General features: G+C 39.6%; 1 long non-coding RNA gene across 8 annotated transcripts in view; it reads left to right on the top strand.

Annotated features, from left to right (window-relative positions):
- The window catches only part of LOC106989270 (uncharacterized), a 149,278-nt gene that overhangs the window by 4,165 nt on the left and 127,433 nt on the right, over nt 1-17,680 (top strand). For 6 of the 8 annotated variants that reach the window (XR_008294167.1, XR_008294171.1, XR_008294172.1 and 3 more), the window contains exons 2-4: nt 6,444-6,519; nt 8,121-8,183; nt 14,267-14,305. This is a non-coding gene — a long non-coding RNA (uncharacterized LOC106989270). Of the gene's footprint in view, nt 1-6,443; nt 6,520-8,120; nt 8,184-14,266; nt 14,306-17,680 lie in introns of those variants that run through there. The other 2 variants (XR_008294170.1, XR_008294169.1) reach the window with 2 other exon arrangements.

The following is a 17,680-nucleotide window of genomic DNA, read 5'->3' on the forward strand; positions in this document are numbered from 1 at the left end:
ATTAATTGGAAAAAAAAAACTAACATGTCATGCTCTAATGGGGATCTTGTAGAAAATTGCAAGCAAACCAAAAAGAAAAGAAAAAAATGTGCTAAGCAGTTTAATTAGTGTTCAAAAGATGCCACATATGAAAAATTAAAGCCATAAAAAAACCAAATTGGTAAGTGTGTGTGTGTGTGTGTGTGTGTGTGTGTGTGTAGTGTTTGTAGGGAATCTTTTAATTTATTTGGAGAATGAAAGCATAGTGGTACTTTGCTTAGAGAGTTGGAAGTGAGCAATGACTTAGGAATCTGCTAATTTAATGGTGCTATTCTTTTTAACCTTATATATTTTTTTAAGTTTATTTTGAGAGCGAGAAAGCTCATATGAATGTGTGAGCAGGGGAGGGGCAGAGAGAGAGAGAGAGAGAGAGAGAGAGAGAATCCCAAGCAGGCTTCATGCTGACAGCACGGAGCCCAACACAGGGCTCAATACCACAAACCGCAAGATCACGACCTGAGCTGAAACCATGAGCTGGACGCTTAACTGAGCCACCCAGGCACCCTTTCTTTTTAACCTAAAAAAAAAAATCCTGAAGTGATTCTGGATTTTATTGATTTTTAAATTCATCATAGTGAAGGCTCATTTGAAGACCATAATGCAGAAATCCTTAGCACAATATATGAAAAACTAACCTCCATTACTTTCTTTACTCTAAATTTGATTGATCCCCAAAGGGAGAGCTTAGTTATGTTGTAATTGTGATTAAAAATTTGCTTACAGGAATATAAATCCAGATTAGAGAATGTTACTTGCTCCAAAAATTATGATCTGGACTGTGAACATATGTTTCCAAGCTAGATTCTGTTTCTCAAAAAAAAATTTTTTTTTCCTTGGATACACTGTGTATAGAATTTGGTGTAACAGTTTGTCTAGTGGAGTATTTAATTGGGACTTTAATACATGGTATAAAATTATTTTTCATCTACCCATAGGCTATGACAATGCTGTTGTTCAAAAATATATTCATGTGTATTACACACACACACATATTTTATAATTAAACAGTGCCATTTGTGATCCTGTGATTTTATAATCTGTGAAACAAGCTGCTGAAATAGGGATGGTGGTTATCTCTAGTGTATGAAAGAGGAAGTTGAAGCTGAGAGAGGTTATGATTTCACCTAACGAAATGAAATAGGTGGTTGAACTGAGATTAGAAACTTAGTGTTTTGATGCCTGACTTTTGGCTCTTTCCTACGCTACCATTGTGTCTATGTACTCTCTACTGTGGTTGGTCTGATAGGATCCAATGCCTCTCTTTCTCACCATAAACTTCTCCACGTGGGGAAAAAACAAAACAAAACAAAAAGTCCTTGGAAGCATGAAAATGTTGAGATGAGAGGGTATTTGGCACATGCTCTTCTTTTACGAATTGCTTTTTCCTATTAGATGTACAGCTGCACAGCCTATAAAAACTGTAGAAATAGTTTCTTCAGGGTAGGGGAATGTGGCTGGGAGTGTTAGTGTAGAGCTGATTGTCAGGGGTTACGGTTATTACCCAGCACGTTGTGGTTCCACCAACTTGTTAGCACATGTAAGTGGGGCAGTAGCTAAAAGAAATAATGAAACCCAACCATGGGAATTGATCCTTGAGGAAGATAGCAGGCGGTAGAGGAAGGCTGTAAAAATCAGGATAGAGAAAACAAAAAACCATTCCAGTAAGTTCAGAGCGGATGTTGAAGCCTTGATATTAATGAAAGCGATTTGGAAAGAAACCATTTTAATTAAAGAGAGATTCTGGTAGATTTTTACCTGCCATTATTATGAATTTTGGATCTTGATCTTACCAGTTTTGCTTCAGTATTAGCTTTTACTTTTTTTTTTTTCACCCTGGTGGAGAAATATAAAATTTAAATCTATTTTCAGTTATTTAACCGGTGCAAGTGGTATGAAGAAATCTGTTACAATCATATTAAAGAATATGTGAAAGGAAACCTGTGCGTAAAAGTACACGGGGACAAATACATGTATAGAGACTCTTCTAATACCAACTATAATATTTAAACCACCTTTAACTAAATCTATTATCGAAGGCTGCTTATTAACCTGTATATTGTAGAAATTGATTTGTGTTTATTTGCACTGTCATTTGTTGAAATCCGCCTTTGGCATGAGTGACGTTACAGAGGTGCCATGTAACAATTCTATAGCTAAATGGGATGAAAATTTACAGACTGTCATTTCTAATCTTGGCACTGTATATACTTGATTGCCATAATCCACTGTAACTGTAATTTCGTTGTTTTCTATTTTTATTGTGTCTCTGTGGGGCATTGATAGGTATTTAGAACATAGATGAGTGAGATTCAGCTCTTGCCCTTAACGATTTTACTAATCCTTACAATCTAATTGAGGAGACAAAACAAACATTATCAACCTAAGCACCATATGAATGGTAAATGAAGTGAAAAGGAGTTAACATTTCTAAACATCTACTATGTTCTAGATGGTTTAGTCTCCTGTAATCCTCCCCAATTTCTCTCTGATTGGTATTACATACCTCATTTTATAGCTGGAAAAAAAAAAAAGTGAAGCTTTAGAAAGCTTTAGGAATTGCCCAGAGTAGCATAGGTAGTTTATGCTAGAACCTGGTTTTGAATCAGCTTCAAAGATGATCCTGTTTTCATGACAGGATCTGTCGTGAAAGACTGTCGCTGTAAGACTGATGAGCAAGGAGTCTTGTTGGAATAGGGTCATCTGACAAAGTTTCATGTGCCAGTGGAATTTAAGCTGAGTCTTGCAAAGGATGGGGAGGATTCTTCCATGCATGCAGCAGCAGAGAGAGGACCTTTCTGGGAAGTGGGGACTATGAAAATGCCAAACAGGTGGAGACGCTTAATGGGCCAGTTTGGCTAGATCAGATCATCTATATTTATTAATTTCTCTTAACAGATTTTATTTGGTACCTGCAATATTCCCTGGGGATACATAGGTGACTAAGACAAATCCTGCCACTTAGGGAATTTGCACTCTACTTGGAGAGACAAGCAAACATACCCACAAGTTGGAGATTCTAATATAGGGTACTCTGGGCTACACTTGAGGCATGACCAGGGTGTTGAGGTAGTGCAGGGAGGGGTTCTAACAGTCTGGTGTGTGTGTGTGTGTGTGTGTGTGTGTGTGTGTGTGTGTGTGTGTGCGATGTGCATGAGGGCACAATGAAAGAAAAATGAAGTTTTGAGAAATTAGTTTGTTTTAAGATAGGAATTTGAAGTAGTACCAGGATATTCACGTAAAAATATCTTAGCACTTAGACTCCTAGGACTACAGTTCAGGAGGGAGATTAGAGCAGCAGATACGTTCAAGATAGGTAAGATCCCTAAGGGAAGGAATTGAGAAAGAAATGAGTGAAGGTCTAAGCCTGAACTTTGACGGATGTCCACTTTAGGGGCTGGGAAGAAGAGCTAGAGACTAGAGAATAATACTGAGAAGGAGGGCACTTATGATTTGGGAAAGAGGAAGAAGGAACTTGGAAGCCAAGGGAGGAGGGAACCCAGATAAGTAGGCTGGTCACCAGAAAGAGAGATCAAGGAGAAAGGAGATTGAAGAGAAAGTTGATTTGGCAGTTAGGAACCACTGGCGTCCTTCCACAGGGGAGGTTTAGTGGAATTGTAGTAGGGTAATCTACAATATATACCCAATATTAGATTTGGCCACTTTGCTTACTGTATTTTGTTTTCATGTAGTCCAGTGTATTAATTTCCTCTTTAATTGCTTCTGGATTTGCAGTCATGGTTAAGGCGGGTACACACTATTCTCATGAGTTTAGTTTGGCTGGGGCTCTTGAAACATGTTGCTTCAGCTTTGTTATCAACTTGACTTGTCACACTGTTGGGATTTTTGGACCTTTCCTATTCCTTGTTTTTCTTCAAGTAAAATTCTCTTTTGAAGTTTCTATTTGAAAATTCTATTTGCAAGTTTCTTTCTCTGATTAATTGAGATACAATGAGTAATTTAAGTAGTTACAGAAAGAGGACTCTGGTAGTGCAGATTATGTCTCAAGATGGCAGGATTGATGAGCTAAATGTTTAGAGTTTTCCATTGTTTATCACAGAAAGTTTGAAAGTTAGACATATTTTGCTTGACTGGTCTGTGACTGTGTGCAAACTGCTGAATGTGCCTTTATGATTACCACCCACAGAGTCAAAGCCAAATGGAAAATTGTACAACTGTGTAGTGGATTTGGTACCCTCCTCCCAGCCGACTGACGATTTAGGCAATAATTAGTAATTAGCGAAGATATTCATAAGGCCCATGACTTCTCATTGCAAAACATCTAAAATTCAGTGCTTTAAAATCTGCAGACACTCCCATGTCATGCAATTTTTCTGAAACTTCTGGGATTGCACTGTGATAGAAGCCACAAAAATGTGGAAATTACATGAAGGCTTTTCAGTTAATATAGCAGATGGTTAAGTGAGTGGACTCTGGAGCCAGACTGCCAGGGTTACAGCCCACACCCCACCACTCACTGTGTGTTGTCTTGGTTTCCTCATTTCTTAATTGAAAAAAAATGTTTATTTATTTTTGAAGGAGAGACAGAGTGTCAGCGGGGGTGGGGCAGAGAGAGAGGCAGACACAGAATTGGAAGCAGGTGTCAGAAGCAGTCTCCAGGCTCTGGGCTGTCAGCACAGAGCCCACACAGGGCTCTAACTCACAAACTGTGAGATCATGCCCCGAGCCGAAGTCGGACGCTTAACTGACTGAGCCACCAAGATGCCCCCCGGTTTCCTCATTTCTCAAAAAGGAATGATAATTTTGCTTACTCTGCAGTGTTGCAGTGGTAGTTGAATGAGTTAGTTAAATATTAAGCATTTAGAACAGTGCCTGACATACATAGAACAAGTGCTTAAGACATGTTTATTGGTGTTACTATTACTGTGATCAGTATCTTGGAGCCTAAGCCACTGTCTAACCCACAGTAGGCCGGAAAAATATGAGTGAAAGGATAAGGTTAGAGGATGGAAAAATGGCTGGTGAGGAGGAGAAAATGGCAGGGGAGGAGGGTAGGCAAAGGAAAGATGTGCTTTACTGATAACTTTGTGATAAAGTTTGCCATCTGTTTTTCTCTAAATGATGTGTGATTTTTTTTTTGAAGTTTATTTATTTTGAGAGAGAGAGAGAGAGAGAGTGTGTGTGTGCATGTGGTGGAGGGGCAGGGAAAGAGGTAGAGAGGATCCCAAGCAGGCTCTGCACTGTCAGCGGGGAGCCCGATGGGGGCCCAAACTCACCAACCTGGGTGCTTCACTGACTAAGCCACCCGGGTGCCCCTGTGCTTTCATTTTTAACTTCATTCTTTTCTTTATCTCCTATACCCACCAAATCCCCAATTTTGTCACTTTTTTTTTTTTTTTTTAAATCTTAGCTGATGTTTTTCTTTCTGTCTGGTCCCGCTGCAACTGCCCTAATCCAGGCTTTCAGCACTTCTGTCACTAGCTTCTGAAGACATTTTCTTGGCTCAGTGCTATGTCACTTAAGATCTTTCCTGTTCACTGCTGCAGGATTAATGTTCTTGACAAAGTATTGTCATGACTTCATCAGTGTACTCAAGCACCTATTATGGATTCCTCTTGTGGATGGATGAAGTCTTCTCAACAGCTTTGCCTGACTCTGTGTTCATCTTCATGCTCCCTGCGGTGCATAAGGGTGGTGGAGTGGAAGAGCTGCATTCTCCTCATGAAGTAATTATGTGGCCTTGGGCAAGACACTCAGCCTCTCTGTGTCTCATTTTACTACCCTATAAAATATGGGTAACACTGGAGGTTTCCCCTGCTGTTTGAAAGTAGAGTGTTCCTGTAAAGCAAAGAAGCAGTTATCATTAATTTATATGGAAAATTTTGAGCATCCCCAAGTCCTCAAAATAACTTCTTTTAGGCTTTTCTGATACCCTGGGACACATCTTGCCAACTGATGCACAGAATACATGGAGATAAAGCCCACACGCTCACAGACACAGTTGAAAGCTATGGCTGATAGACGCTGAGATGCTGAATGTAGTTCTCAGGGGAGGAGCTTGGTGGGGCCATTCTTGCTACCTCTATAATGGCTCACTGCAGGAAACGCTTGGTGCTATTTTCGCTTTTTGCCTATTTTTCACAAAAGTGAAAATCTCTCTGGATTTTTTCCAGTTAATGAGAACAGGTACTAATGTAAGTCTTTTGTAAAAGCAAAATGGCATCAAGGTGAACTTCCAAAAAGCACGGGATGCGTGTACCCGTAAATATTACAATATGTATAATCACGATCCAATGAAAAAATGTATTAGCATTTCCGTGAAAAATTCTTTAATGATCAGCAAGCCTTTTTTTTTTTTTTAATCCTGGCCAAGACATTATGCTTTATCCCTGAATTTAAGGCCTTTGTTGCTCTTGTTTTGAAATGTCCTTCTTTCACTTTGCTAGTTACTCAAATCATGCTACCTCAACTCGAAGCTCTGGCTTAAATGTCCTCTCCTTCATGAGGTTTCTCACCATTAATGTAAGTCACGTCTGTCTGTCTCTTTCAGTTCCTGTGTGTGTAATCTAGTGTTTTATAATATGCTGTGCTATCATTGTTCCTAGTGAGATGAGGCCTTTAAGTCCCTTTAGAGAAGGGAGGGTGCTGTATACCCGGTCTGTACCTGACAGATACTTACTGTTCTCTGAATGTTTTCGTATCACCTCAGTGCCTTTTCCTACTTTCTTTTCTTGCCTTTATTTTGTTCTCTAAGCTCTTTTTTGGCAGTGGTGCAAGTTCAAAATTTAAATAAAGGCCAGTTGAAGACAACTAATTTCACTTTAAAGTAACTTATAATACTTTTAGATGTGAGAATGTTGCATAAGAATGATAAGAAATCTAATATTCTGCACAGGAGTTTTAAGGTATCTTAAAATATATAAAGATATATACCTTGGACTTTATATATACGCTTTATATATTAAAAAAAAACATTTTGGCCCTCACTTTTTCCGCTTCATTAAAGGTCCCCTTTTTGGTCTTGGATCTGTTGTGATGATCTTGATACTGGCAAACTCCTAAAATATATCTGTACTTCTAACACTTCAATCTGTTTATTAGGATAGTTGGCTATTTTAGTTGGTTTTCTAGTTAGAAAGCACATGAGTTTGGTGTAACTTAAGGATTAAATGTTATGTGACTTGGCCTTTATGTTTCGTTAGCATGTCATAGGTTTCTTCCTTTCAATTGAGTTGACTTCATTCTATGAAAACAATTAGCTGCATTAGGAGGTGTGAAACTATGAATCACCTGCATTAGGAGGAGAATTTACTGATGTAGAGCAGAAAACAGAACGATAATATCCCTTTGAGTTTTCATAAAAAGTAGTAAAAGTGAAAGTACCAGCCAACCAGCCAAGCTCTACAAACTACACTCTTAAGATATTAAAACAACTTTGTCAAAAATAGTGGCTGTTTTTTGCCCTCATTCCTAAATCCAAGAAAATTCCTTTAGGTCCAATTGTGGTTGTTAATCAAAATCGATCCTCTCAAAGATGTGTGGTAATGGGAGAAAGTAATATATGAAATCTTGTTAATTTTTACTTAGGGAATGTGGGCAGATCTAAAAAGAGTAGACAAAATTTTGATTTCCACATGGTACATATAGAGGTTAAAGAATATAATAAAAGCGGCAATCCCCCACTCTAGTAACTTTAAATGAATATATATAATGTGCTTAAATTAAGAAAAAAATCTTACGAGTTAATCTCTTAATTTTATTGCCTAGAGATTTTTAAAATACTTTAAAGAATCAGCTTATCAGTTTTATAACAAGTTGACAATAGCTCGGTGTCCAGATCACGTGTGTGTCTGTGTGTGTGTGTGTGTGTGTGTGTGTGTGTGTGTGTGTGTGGTGGGAATGGTAAGGAATAGATTGAAACAATTATTAAAATGAAACACATAATTGCAATGGAGAAAATTTACTGTAACCATTCTGTGTCCTCCCTCTACAAAGTTGATGAGAGATAATGCCCAAAGAACACTAATTTCTTGGATTAAATTTATTAAATAAATATGAAAGTAACCTTTGCAAAGTCAGTCCTCAGATAATTAGAGCTTATTGAGACTTATTCTATGTTCCAGGGCCCGTGCCAAACACTTCACCTGAATTTTTGTCTCATCAAATCCTGACAGCAATTGTACGAGGTAGCTTTTTTTTTAACTGAAAAATTAAGTAGCTTGCTCAAAATTGTTCAATAGAAGGACTCAGCTGGGATTTGAGTACAGATCTAGCTTGAGAACTTTTAACACGGTGAGTGAGCTAAAAGTCTCTGGAAGTGATCCAGAATTGTATTTTGCAGTCATGTGACTTAGAAAATGAACAAGAACATGAGGGGTTCTGTTTTCTTTCTCAGATCAGGTAAGCCTTTTTAAAAATCATTTCATTTGTGATGAAAAACAGACTGGGACATGAATTCTGCTCCTGGAGGGGTCAGACTTGTAGGTATTATCTGTACCCAGGCTAGACTGTGTCCTGACTTTCTCAGGGTCCTTCCTGCTTGGGTTTCTGGAGGTCCCTAAGTCTTGGGCGTGATGGTCCTCAGCTCCAGACCAGTCGTTAAAATAACAAATCGGAGCAATTAGGTACCATGCATAATTGCCACACTAATCCTTTTATTATGCTGGCTTTTCTAGACAGAGCTAAACCCTTTATGGAGATTAACTGCTTTTTGTAAGGTTTTTACTCTAAATCTTGAACAAATGGTGTATTATCTGAATTAATTTGATAGTAAACTGTGACTTGGAAGGGTTCTGTTGCTTTGGGATTTTCCAACTTTCATAACCCAAAAGCTACCAGAATTTTTGGTGTCTCACTAATATTTCCTGTGTTGATCATTTTGGTTAAAATGTGGAGTGAAGGTTAGACTTGTCTAGTCCTTAAGCTTAGATATAAATGAGTTCTCTAGTCCTAAAACTTAGATATAAAAAAGATACAACTTAAGATGTTGTGTTTTCTTTACTTTTTTTTTTTTTTTTTTGACATTTGGAATATAAATGCTGCAATCTAAAAGTGATCTGGGGCTCCTGGGTGGCTCAGTGGGTTAGGGAACTGACTCTTGATTTCTCACGGGTTGTGAGATCGAGCCCTGCCTTGGGCCCCCTGCTGAGAGCACAGCGTCTGCTTGGGATTCTGTCCCTCTCTCTTTGTCCCTCCCCCCACTTGCAGGTATGCACTCTCACCCAAATAAATAAATAAATAAGATCTAGTACAATGGGATAACTGTTGTAACAGTCACACTGATAGCCATCAGGTTGCTCTAAGCACAAGAATATTATGAATAGCAAGAACTTTCATCATTAACATTTATTTAACATTTACTCTGTGCCAGACACTGTTAAGGGCTTTATGCACATTTTCTCATGGAACAACCCTGTATGGCAGATACTATTCTTAAACCCTTTTTTAAAAAATGGAGGAGGAAACTGAAGCTTACAATGCTTGTGTGTCGGGCATAGGGTGGTACAGCTAATACACTGGTGTCTGAGCCAGAATTGAAACCAGCTCTGTCTTCTCTAGCTCCCCCACCTTTGACACTCTTAACCACCACCTTTCACTGTCAGATGTTTAATTAAATGCTGCTTTGTGGTTTCAAAGACTGTCCCAGAAATGTAGATTACAGTGGTGAGTAGGGAACCATTTTATTATAGCTAGTCTGTTTTAGGATAGGCTTACATTTCCTACTAACAAATGAGCTAAATGGAATTTTAAAAGGAAGCAGATTTGAAGAATATTCCTTTTTGTTTAGATGATTCAAAATGTTCTTTTCACAGATGTTCTGCAAACACTTTGCAATATGGATATGTTTTGAGGGTAATGGATTTGAGTGGGTAGGAGTGGGTCAGTCACAATGGTAAATTATTTTATGACAAGTGCTATTTGGCCTGATATTTTAGGCTTGAGCACATACATGCTATCTTACTTAAAACTTAAAAATGTTTATTTGTTTTGAGAGACAGAGAGAGAGAGAGAGAGAGAGAGAACAGGGGAGGGACAGAGAGAGAGGAAGAGAGAGAATTCCGAGCAGGCTGCATGCTGTCAGTGCAGAGCCTGATGAGGGGCTTGAACCCACAAACCATGAGATCATGACCTGAGCTGAAATCAAGAGTCAGATGCCCAACCGACTGAACCACCCAGGCCGCCCCATACACACTGTCAGTTTAAGAACTGAGTGTTTAATCCATAAAGACTCTTAAATACTGAGAACAAACTGAAGGTTGATGGGGGGTGGGAGAGAGGGGAAAGTGGTTGATGGGCATTGAAGAGGGCACCTGTTGGGATGAGCACTGGGTGTTGTATGGAAACCAATTTGACAATAAATTATATTTAATACATATATATATATATATATATATATATATATATATATATAAAAGAACTGAGTGTTTAATAGAGGGCTAGGGTTTTAGTGGATTAATTAATCATTTATCCAGACTTGCCATTCATTAGTTTATGGTACTTTTCAGTTTCATTCACTGGTTGAATCTCAGCCCAGGAGTTGTTCCTAGTCAACATCCTGGCTCTCCACTTGAGTCCTGATTTGTTGAACTTGAAATTCCAGATTGCCCATGATTTCTTGCATTTGTGAAAGTTGACCGTAGTAGTTGGTTACTTTCAGTTTTTGTCAAACTGAATCCAAAGGATTGTTCCTGAAGGGATAGAAAATAAAAGTGAAAGATGCTTTATTAAAAATTGCAGTGAAGGAAAACAGAACATAGTTTGTAATTTTAAAGAAACCGTTCTTGGCACTGTGTCTTCCTCTCTCTTCCTGTTCCTTTATTGTTTAACCTTAAACAGAGTTGCTTTTAGTTTTTACAATGAAGAGATGATTCCTTAGAGACATAAAATAGTTTGAGAAATCTGTGACCAGTCTTGTAACTGTCATATGTGGATAACAATTTGGACTCTCAGAACAACACGTTGCAACATTCTTCATAGAGCTGGTTGGGCCTGAAGCTTTAATTCCAGCGTGTGGAGAGTTTGATGTGGCTCAGCCGGCTTATTCCTGTTGGTACTTGTCAGCAGAAGCCAATGCATGCCCATTCAGTTCTTTGCTCTGAAGACTTAGAGTGGAATAAAAGTACAAATACTTTGTACCAGCTAGGTATTCCATGATTTTTTTGGTGGCGATAGGCTTACCTTTTCATAAACCAGGCCTCAGCCTTTCTTGGCTTTGTTCTGTGAACACCTTTTACTGCCTCCTCACCTGGCCCTGTAGGGCCGTCAGGTCCACTCCTGGGACATACACTTCAACACGAGGTACCTTAACACGTCTCCCTTCATTTACTGATCCAAAATCAAATAATTTGAAATGTCACAGGTTACTTGGTTTTTGCATCTGGGATATGATCATGCAAATAGATTAAAAAGATAAAACTGGAAATGTAGATTTTAGAAATCATTGTTAAGGTTTAAAAAAATTTCCATGAGATTACAAAATTACCAGTGTTACCAGATTTAGTAAATAAAAATACAGAATGCCCAAGTAAATGTAAATTTCAGATAAACAATGAATACTTTTTTAGAGTAAGTATGTCCCATTGCAGTATTTGGGATGTATTTATAATAAAATATTATTCACTGTTTATTTGATGGAGATTTAATTAATTTAATGGAGTGTCCGTTTATTTTGTTTGGCAACCCGATTACACAAATATTCAGGACCAATGTAAGATAATAATATTTTTCTAAGAAAATAATATTTTTATATTTTACAAAGTATCTTAATATAAGTGATTCATTTGATCCTTACTGTCACCCTGAGAGGTAAGTTTTGCTGGGAGGTGGAGAGAGGGGCGTTGTTATTTTATTAAAAAAAATTTTTTTTAATGTTTATTTATTATTGAGAGACAGAGAGAGACAGAGCATGAGCATGGGAGGGGCAGAGAGAGGGGGAGACACAGAATCTGAAGCAGGCTCCAGACTGTGAGCTGTTTGCACAGAGCCCAATGCAGGGCTCAAACTCGCAAACCGTGAGATCATGACCTGAGCCGAGATCATGACCTGAGCCGAGATCATGATGCTTAACCAACTGAGCCACCCAGGAGCCCCTGTTGTTATTTTTTAACTAGCAAAAAATTGAGACTCAGAGAGTAACAACTCATCAAAGTCATGATGAACAAAGCACAAACCTGAATCCAAGACTTTTAACTCTTAGGCCAGTGGTCTTCATTAAAATTTTGAGACATTTACAGAATATTGAAAAAACACTGAGAATTAAGATCAGAAAGTTTACAAATAATAATGTAAGAAATTCCATATTCCCACCACCTAGCATTGCTGACCCTTATTTTTCTTATTTGCTTCCAGTTGAGTGTGCTTTCTAGCACAATGCTTTATGATGCTGATCTTAGAAAGCATCATATTTAGTGAGGACCCCTCTCATGACCCAGGCCCCTGTTGGCCTTCCTGAAATCAGAGGGCTAGGCAGAGGGAACAAGGTGTGAAGAATCTTATAGACACCTTGACTTTACAGTCTGTGTTATTTTACCTGTGTTTTATGAAATGGAATCTTATAATGACACCCACCACTACCATATCTTCAAGTGCTGACATATTGAAGCTTTTGATTAACATTTCATGCAATTCCTAATTCTTCATGAGTCTCTCTCTGACCCCCCACCCTTGTCTCCTCCATGATTCTTTTGGAGGTGAGTCAGCTCCTCCATCAGGTTTCCATTTTCAACGCTAGATCAGTCTTGTTTGGGGACAACCCATCCAAAACTTCTCAGGCTGATGCTATCCACCTCAACGCTCTGGTGATGGGAAACTCCATTGTGGTATGTGGACAAAGCACAATTAGAAGAACAAATACAACTTAGATAGTAATGGAATTCTCCTCATCTAGTGGTACTAGAACATTCCACATAGTGGAGGGTAAAGAGCACAACTCTGGAGTAAAGACCAGGGTTCCCATTGCACGTCCACCACTTTTAGCTGTCACCTTGGGGCAAATATTTGCTCTACACCTTAGTTTCCTCATTGTTAAAATAGGAATAGTGTGAGGATTAAGTGAACTGATGTGTGCAAAAGTGCTTAGCACAGGGCCTAGCACATCCTCGGTGTTGAGGAAATGGTAGGTCCGGTGTTCCTGAAGTCTTAAAAGATTGAAAATCTACCTTCTGCTCTTTGACCAAGAAGGGAACCAAATTCTCACTTTCAAATGCAGTACTGGGGACCTTCTGCACTTTTGTAAAAATGAGTCTCTGACCCATGATTTGAGAGTCCTATGCCATCTGTTAGATTTCCAAGAGCTGGGAGTTTTCAGATAGGTAGCCTATTACTGTTATTTATTGTAATCTAAGTGTTTTAAAAGAGGTCATTATATTGGGCTATGTAATAATGTGAAAGAATTATATTGTAAATTTTGTGGTAATTGCTTGTTAAATGTAATTAATGTGAATGGGCAAAAATATTTTCTTAACAATCAGTCCTTTATATGTTTTTTGGCTTAACTTGAGCTTGATGTCATCCACGGTAAGCCTGGAACTGTTGATCTGAAGCAGAGTGTTGACTTTTTCCAAAGTAATATTGGGTTGACCTTTGAGAGAGGAAAAGGAACCATATTATTCAACAAAATATATAGAGTGTTAGGTCAAGATTATATGTATCATAGGTTTCAATAATTATAAGTGTATGCCATCATAACTATATTTGTCTAAAGTATATAAACAGTAAGTTCAAACCTTTCTAGAATTGTTATAGAACTTTTCAGCTAAATATATTTTCTTTTACAACTTCTGAAATACAGAAAAATAAGTCAATGCTCTTTCAAATGAGTGTCATCAGGAAATTTTATATTTTTATGCACATTAGATATTTTTATGTTTATTTATTTAATTTTTTAAATGTTTATTTTTGAGACAGAGATAGACAGAGTACAAATAAGGGAGGGGCAGATAGAGAGGGAGACTGAATCTGAGCTGTCAATACAGAGCCTGATGTTGGGCTCAAACTGGTGAACCGTGGGATCATGACCTGAGCTGAAGGCTGACGCTTAACTGACTGAGCCACCCAGGTGCCCCCAGATATTTTTATGTTTAAATTAAATGCATTGATTTATGTGATATAATGTATGTTATCCAGGAAAGAAAAGTTATTTATACGTAAGACAACTTATCTGAGTTTTAAGGTCCTCAGTGGTGGTGTAGTATTTGCTATAGTCTTGAGGTTGACCATTAATGTTCTTTTTTCCAAAATTCTCATACCATGTTTTTATTTTTAATTCAAGGTCAGCGTTGGTGTTTTCCGGGTGATGCACCTTGTCAAGGTAGGAGACCATGCCGTGGTTTAAATTCCAACGTTTTCCCTTGTGTTACTTGAGAGAAGGCCACCATCATCAGAGCTACCAGCATTTTACATGGCTCCCATTGGGTCCGGCACTCATGCTACTCTATCCTGTTCCAGCACCCAGCCTCCCAACCCCAACACCAGAAAGTACACCAGAAGGCCCCCTAACTCTCTGAGCCCCCTACAATGCCATAGCTTCCCCTGAGGCCTTAACAGACCCATAGCCACTGTGACTATGCTGTCAGAGCCCAGAGGAATAAGCCATTGTGTGCAAATGTAACAGAAGTCTGAGGTCAAAGTATAGCCTCAGTCAGTGCACTGTGGAGACCATCGTAGAGCTTTATGTTATGTAACACTATCACATTACATCATCTTTTATGAGCAGTTTTTAAAAAATATATAGGTTTTTGGGCGGTCAGCTTAATCTCTCTACCCCTTAGTTAAAAGTTTTTTTTAATGTTTATTTACTTATTTTTGAGAGACAGAGACAGAGTGTGAGTGGGGGAGGGGCAGAGAGAGAGGGAGACGCAGAATCTGAAGCAGGCTCCAGGCTTTGAGCTGTCAGCACAGAGCCCGACACAGGGCTCGAACTCCTGAACCGTGAGATCATGACCTGAGCCGAAGTTGGACGCTTGCTAACCAACAGCCACCCAGGCGCCCCTCTACTCCTTAATCTAGAGATTGATGGGCCATATAGGTGCAAGTGGTGCCTCCCAGGGAGTTGGCTACATACGACAGGAAACTATGTGAGGGTGGGAAAAACAGATCATTTCATGACCCTGCGTTTTGAGCCGTGATGAATGGTCATTTTTATTGAAACTCTGCAGGCATGCATCTCGCAGAAAAATCTTTGTTTCCCTCTGACCCTATATTTTCTATCATTCCCATGCTCTTGAGCCTAGCTCAGGTTTCTTTCTTTTTGTTGTTTCTCTCTTTTTGGTGTAGCTTTGCAAGCCAACAACCAGTCTCTTTCCAGGGAGTCTGTGTGGAGTAGTGTATATGCTTTGGAGTCAGACAGATGGGTGTTTGAGTCCTGGTTCACTGTTTTCCAGCCTGGATAAAAGTTACTTATCTTCTTTGAGTCTCAGTTTCCTCATCTGTACACCTTCCAGAAGATGTTGGGAAAGCAAATGAGAAACAAGTATTAGTGCCTGGTACACAGTAGTCACTCAATAAATGCTCGTTCTCTCCCTTACCCTCTTCTTCCCCCTGCTCCCTCACGTTAGTCCAGAGTGGTCTTTAAAACTCATAACCGTACTTCTGTCACACATTCACTTAAGGCATACTGACTGAATGCTCTAGTATGTGCCAGGGATGCTCATGGGACAGTTATGGGCCCTAGGTTTTTGACAGATATCATGCATGCCTCTGGATCTGAGTTCCTCCTAAGTCCAGCTTCTGAGCATGCATTGATTTTGGATACCCACACACATCTCAGACTGCTTATGGGTGCCTTTGTACCCAACTGTGGAGTTGTTGGTGTTCGTCATTGGCGTCTTTACTCTCTTCCTTCTTCACCCTTCTCTGGGTTGAAATCTCTCTGCCCTTCATCGGAAGCCATGGGCTTTCTCGTGTTTTAACTCCCTTTTCCAAGGAAGAGATACGATAGTGTTCATTTACAAAAAGAGAAATAGAGCACCCTATTTACCGTGCTGTTCCAGGTGCTCTAGCATATGCATTCTGAACTTGTTCTTCAATTGTGAAGTGAGAGATTGTTTCCCGTGATAGGAATTGCAGTTCTTGGTAAGGAGAAGAGAGGTTATTTTGGGCAGAAATCTGTTGAAAGCAGTTTCACACTTAAAAGGGCAGCCTTGAAACAAACATGTGATTTAATCTGTCAGAATGTGTGTGTGTGGAGTGTCGGGGGGGGGGGGTAGCCTGAAGAGAAGGCACAAACTTTCTTAGTTCTTACTCTATGCACAGAACTCTCCCTGCTTCCATGCCCATTTCTCAGAGTTGTGCTCCCATAGTCTGCTCTGAATTTCTGGAAGTCACCTCTCCTTCAGACTTTCTTGCTGGCACTTCTTTTCGTATCTCTTTGTCTGTCCTCAGCATCCCAAATGTCTGCACGTGGCAGCTCTGTGCCACCCCACTCCCTTATGCCATGATATCCACCTCATCGCACCCCATCCCCAGAGTGCATGGGGATTGTTCGGCCTTCTCCGTGTCAGCGTCTCAGACCCCGAGGGCCCATGATTTTGTTACACTTACGTGCACAGAATGGAGGGGGTGGAAATGCACAGAAAGACAGAAGAATCTCAGCCTTCATCAGGGTGTCCAGAGTGGAACTGATTACTGGGAAGTTAGATTGAAGACAATTGCCTTTTTTTTTTTTTTTTTTTTTTAAGGACAATTGTCTCTTTAATGTTAGTATATATATTTCTGTAGCGGAGAGGGAGAGTTAACACTTATACATGTCAGGAAAACTGTCAACTGAAACACTACTGTAGCTACTTGAGAACTAATAAAATGGGAAAAGTGAACCTAGAAATTGTCTGTGTATATGTGGTAGTGATAATCGAATTTAGCAAACGTGTACCGAGTGCCGACCCTACAAAGCCATTTGCCCCTCCAGATCCACTTGCCATCTTTCTCCTCCTGCTCTCCTGCTCCAGAAGGATTGCTGCCCCCTGGCTTTCATTAGTTGGCGTAGTGGGGACCCAATCAGTAAATGGGGGGAAGAGAGGGAGGAGAGTGAGTTTGAGGTATTTATTCCCCTGGCCTCTACTGGTTGGGTGTGGCCTTTCATAAAAAGCTACGACTCCTTTCAAGGGGACCCTCTTTATAGGACTTTCTCTTTCTGAGTCACTTTCCTTTGTCTGTTTGGGTATGGGAGTAACCATAGCTACTGGTTTCTGTACGCTGTGTCCACACTTCTGCAGATAGTCCTTGTATTAGCTTCTCCTCAGTTTTTCCCAATTCGTGTGTTCCAGCTCTTTCCTGCTCAGATTCTACTGATTGGTAAGGCTTATATAAAGTCCTTACCCTCCAGGAGGTTAATGGGAAAGTGAATAATTGCAATACCATGAAATACATGCTTATCAAAGTATAGGCTCTTTGAAGGTAGAGACCATACATTATTCATGTTTCTTTCTTGACACTTAGCATAATGCTAGGTGGAGAGCAGAGCTTACTGGTATGGAGTGGGAGATGTATGCACACAGTGTGGGGAGTGGGGGATGGAGTTAGCATCTGTGCAGGAGGATCCAGGTGGGGTTCACAGTGTAGGCAGGCATGGCCATCAGAAACAGACTGGTCACATTAAGCAGGGGAATTCAATGCAAGAGTGTCAAGGGCTTCTAGAATCAAAGTAAACCGGGGTGCCTGGGTGGCTCAGTCCGTTAAGCCTCTGACT

Source organism: Acinonyx jubatus, chromosome E1 (assembly GCF_027475565.1).
Source record: "Acinonyx jubatus isolate Ajub_Pintada_27869175 chromosome E1, VMU_Ajub_asm_v1.0, whole genome shotgun sequence".
NCBI classification, from domain to species: Eukaryota; Metazoa; Chordata; class Mammalia; order Carnivora; family Felidae; genus Acinonyx; species Acinonyx jubatus.